Source organism: Schistocerca cancellata, unplaced genomic scaffold, assembly GCF_023864275.1.
Source record: "Schistocerca cancellata isolate TAMUIC-IGC-003103 unplaced genomic scaffold, iqSchCanc2.1 HiC_scaffold_463, whole genome shotgun sequence".
Taxonomy (NCBI): Eukaryota; Metazoa; Arthropoda; class Insecta; order Orthoptera; family Acrididae; genus Schistocerca; species Schistocerca cancellata.
The window spans coordinates 2501-7500 of record NW_026046480.1 but is presented as its reverse complement, the minus strand read 5'-3'; the positions used below and the strand labels follow the sequence as shown (position 1 = coordinate 7500).

At 53.5% G+C, this 5000-nt stretch overlaps 1 non-coding gene across 1 annotated transcript in view; it reads left to right on the top strand.

The window, feature by feature from the left end:
- Positions 1-4378: 4378 nt before the first annotated feature.
- Positions 4379-5000, top strand: part of LOC126126717 (small subunit ribosomal RNA) — a 1909-nt gene continuing 1287 nt past the window's right edge. Inside the window, exon 1 of the ribosomal RNA XR_007526841.1 lies at positions 4379-5000. This exon is cut by the window's right edge and continues 1287 nt beyond it. This is a non-coding gene — a ribosomal RNA (small subunit ribosomal RNA).

Genomic DNA, 5000 nt, shown 5'->3' with positions numbered 1-5000 from the left:
CAACGCTGGGCAGTGTTATAGATCTACAACGAGTAATAGGAGGGTAGGAAAATATGGGCAACGGTTCGCGCGCGCCCTCTGGTCCTGACATCAACGTCCACAATAAACAGACCATACCGCCCTCTATGGGACGACGCTGACACCGCCACCCACAGACACAACACAGCCATCTATGAGAATGTGACCAAACTACATTGCCGTCTGGCCCAGAAACGACACCTCCATCTACAGGAATCCAACGGAACTACACCAACCATACTGCCAAACCACAGCATCGCCATCTATGACAATGTGACGAAACCACATGCAATAGCCCCATCTACGCGAATCGGACGACACGACGTCCACCATGTCGCGCGCAACACGAAAACCAAATACCGCCATCTGCAAGTCTCCCGAAACATGACCTGCTGCACCGACGATACCGCCATCTATGAGACGCCACCCCGACTACGACATCGCTAGGTCCCACAGTACCCATTTTCCGACGCCACCCACAAAGCCTGCATCATCTGTCCACCACAGGAACCCGAACGCCAGTGCCTGCGTCGCACGAAGTAGTCAACCGACAATCACCCCACCCGCACCCGCACCCGCACCCGCACGTGCCCCACCCCAACCGCCGAAATCGCAACTCCAGCGGATGAACGGCGGACTCTTCCCGCACTCGTACGTTGCAATCCACCCCTATATCTTGCGTTTCACGAAGAGTTATATCCAATATGCCAAATTCCCGCTGTCCCTATACATGCTGTAAGTCTGTGCACACAATATGAACCACACCTCAGCGAGACACTCTATCACACATTACTCTCTGCCTGTAACAGACACAGATACAATATGTAAGCACCAGCATGGACCAACGTCCGGTGCATCCTCTCCGCCACAGTACACCATCCACACTATGATAACCACACCAGGGAGTCCAATTCTAAAATAGAATATCCCACCCGTCCGACATCCACAACTGCTCAGATAAGCCACCAACACCCACACATGTCCTACACAGGGGTGCACCCAACACCACCACACTGCCACCTGTTACGGCACAGAAACAATGGCAGGAATGAATCACACAGGTGTGCCGCAACCACAGACGCGGCGCGCCTCCAGTCACGAGCGAAAAGCGCATAAGCGCATCCTGACGAGACATAACTGCTGTGACATACTGACGCTGCCTCAGACATTCACTTACAATGATCACTACCAACGAACCTCGGCCCCCCCCCCCAACAACACACTCTCTTACCACGTTGTGTACTGTAATCCAACCCATTTCGCACCTTAACCTAACCCATTTTGCACCTTAACCTAACCAAATTCGTAACGCAATTTGTACCACAATTTCTACCGCAATGTAACGCAATTTGTACCGCAATGTAACGCAATTTGTACCGCAATGTAACGCAATTTGTACCGCAATGTAACGCAATTTGTACCGCAATGTAACGCAATTTGTACCGCAATGTAACGCAATTTGTACCGCAATGTAACGCAATTTGTACCGCAATGTAACGCAATTTGTACCGCAATGTAACGCAATTTGTACCGCAATGTAACGCAATTTGTACCGCAATGTAACCCAAGTTGTGCCTTAACCTAACCCAAGTTGTGCCTTAACCTAACCCAAGTTGTGCCTTAACCTAACCCAAGTTGTGCCTTAACCTAACCCAAGTTGTGCCTTAACCTAACCCAAGTTGTGCCTTAACCTAACCCAAGTTGTGCCTTAACCTAACCCAAGTTGTGCCTTAACCTAACCCAAGTTGTGCCTTAACCTAACCCAAGTTGTGCCTTAACCTAACCCAAGTTGTGCCTTAACCTAACCCAAGTTGTGCCTTAACCTAACCCAAGTTGTGCCTTAACCTAACCCAAGTTGTGCCTTAACCTAACCCAAGTTGTGCCTTAACCTAACCCAAGTTGTGCCTTAACCTAACCCAAGTTGTGCCTTAACCTAACCCAAGTTGTGCCTTAACCTAACCCAAGTTGTGCCTTAACCTAACCCAAGTTGTGCCTTAACCTAACCCAAGTTGTGCCTTAACCTAACCCAAGTTGTGCCTTAACCTAACCCACGTTGTGCCTTAACCTAACCCAAGTTGTGCCTTAACCTAACCCACGTTGTGCCTTAACCTAACCCACGTTGTGCCTTAACCTAACCCACGTTGTGCCTTAACCTAACCCACGTTGTGCCTTAACCTAACCCACGTTGTGCCTTAACCTAACCCACGTTGTGCCTTAACCTAACCCACGTTGTGCCTTAACCTAACCCACGTTGTGCCTTAACCTAACCCACGTTGTGCCTTAACCTAACCCACGTTGTGCCTTAACCTAACCCACGTTGTGCCTTAACCTAACCCACGTTGTGCCTTAACCTAACCCACGTTGTGCCTTAACCTAACCCACGTTGTGCCTTAACCTAACCCACGTTGTGCCTTAACCTAACCCACGTTGTGCCTTAACCTAACCCACGTTGTGCCTTAACCTAACCCACGTTGTGCCTTAACCTAACCCACGTTGTGCCTTAACCTAACCCACGTTGTGCCTTAACCTAACCCACGTTGTGCCTTAACCTAACCCACGTTGTGCCTTAACCTAACCCACGTTGTGCCTTAACCTAACCCACGTTGTGCCTTAACCTGCTCTGTAATTGGCATATGACACGTTACATTAATCTAGTGTTGTCTAACCACAACCCTCTGAATATAGTTCGCTACTCGCACCGCCCACCCTCTTGTGTATCGTTTCATGTTCAACACTTCGCAAGTGTTGCTTACTTTTTACATGCTCCCGCTGTACACTGTAATGTGGACGACTGCAGGATGTACATCGCCCCCCCCTCCCCCCCCCCTGCCTTCGCACGCTGGTCGTTCAGGTGCTTGCGTGTTCAATGCCCTTCGCAGCTGTTCACTGGCATTCGCATGTCGAAGCGCTCAGTCTACGTCGTGGTACGGCCTGTGTCCACTGTCCGCTGATGTCGTAAGCTTAACCCTCACATTGTACTGCACATAGGTCCGTATGTACTGAATGATACGCTGTGGCACATGTGTGACCGTACAACGACTGCGCCCAACAACAGCGAACCATACGGTCCAAATGTTGTGCACTCAGCCACGTGCCGTCTCCCCATAACAGCTACATTGCAGTGTGGTACGCCATAGAGACGTGTGGGAGTAACGGACGCCCTGGATGGCGATCAGCATGAGCCGTCTGTTGATGTAGTGGCGCGTGTATTCAAACGTAGTCGTCTCTTCTCACACAGTGTGATAGCATGGTGCACCGCGTTCCACATCTGCGACATGGTACAGATGCTGGTTGACAGTCGGTGTCGTAATGGACATCGCATACGTAGGGGGCCACCTCCCACGTGTTCTCTAGTCGTGCACATTTTGTTGCGTGTATGTGGGCAGACGTAGTGTGTCGTGGCACCTAACAGACAGGTATGCAATAATCGTTGCATTTGCAAACTGGGATGGACGTCTACGTTTGCTGGTGACGTTACGCAAATGAACAACTGGTAAACCCATTGTGGTGCGGTTGTTGTTGCTGGAGGTAAATCAGTAAGGGCAAATCTGTGTGTGAAGCGATACGCGGCGGTGGCTGGGTGGGACCGTCCCCGGCCGGTGAGGGGGGGCCGCCCGGCGTGCTGGCCGCGCGGTGCGTGGGCGCACGCGCTACAGCCGGCTGGTGGGGGCGCCCAGTGGCAGGCGCGCCGGCCGACGGACGCGGCAGGCGGCGCAGCTGCGCGCCGGGGCACCCTGCGCGCGGCGCCGGGCGGCCAAAGTGGGTCCTCGCGGGCCCGGTGCGAAGCGCGGTGGACATCTGCAGTGTGCTGGTCCGACTGAGGACTGTGTGCGTTGAGGATGCGCCGCCGCCCGGCACTCGGCGCCGCGACGCCGTCTGCTGCTCGGTCGCCCCAGCGGTTCTCGCTGGTGGTTTGTATCGCAGTTGTGCAGACGTGTTGGCACGTGCGCTGTGCTGGGAGAGTTCGCTTCGGCACCCACGTGGGGCCTTTGCCCTTCTGTGGCGCTGGCGTTGGAGCTGCCGGTCACCGTAGGTGGCGCGTGTTGTCTCCCGCCGGCAATGCCACGACAGCACGCTCCCGGGCCTCTGTCGGCAGCGGCAAGCTCAGTTGGGAGCACGGGTGGTCGCACCTAAAGCGTCTACTCGCCTAACTCCGGGCGATTGCGCCTCTCTCGAACCCGACCAAGTACTTAGGACGGCGCTGCGCGCCGCCGGGACCTGAGAGGGTTTCGAGGTGTATTGTGCAGGGGAGCTCAGCCTCCTCCTGTTTGCAGAATAATTGAGCGGACGCTTGCGTGTTCGCGCGGGCCCCTGGGACACACTCCCGGGCGGCCGGCTGCTCAGCTCTAGTTGACGCAGCTCCCTGGTTGATCCTGCCAGTAGTCATATGCTTGTCTCAAAGATTAAGCCATGCATGTCTCAGTACAAGCCGCATTAAGGTGAAACCGCGAATGGCTCATTAAATCAGTTATGGTTCCTTAGATCGTACCCACGTTACTTGGATAACTGTGGTAATTCTAGAGCTAATACATGCAAACAGAGTCCCGACCAGAGATGGAAGGGACGCTTTTATTAGATCAAAACCAATCGGTCGGCTCGTCCGGTCCGTTTGCCTTGGTGACTCTGAATAACTTTGGGCTGATCGCACGGTCCTCGTACCGGCGACGCATCTTTCAAATGTCTGCCTTATCAACTGTCGATGGTAGGTTCTGCGCCTACCATGGTTGTAACGGGTAACGGGGAATCAGGGTTCGATTCCGGAGAGGGAGCCTGAGAAACGGCTACCACATCCAAGGAAGGCAGCAGGCGCGCAAATTACCCACTCCCGGCACGGGGAGGTAGTGACGAAAAATAACGATACGGGACTCATCCGAGGCCCCGTAATCGGAATGAGTACACTTTAAATCCTTTAACGAGTATCTATTGGAGGGCAAGTCTGGTGCCAGCAGCCGCGGTAATTCCAGCTCCAATAGCGTATATTA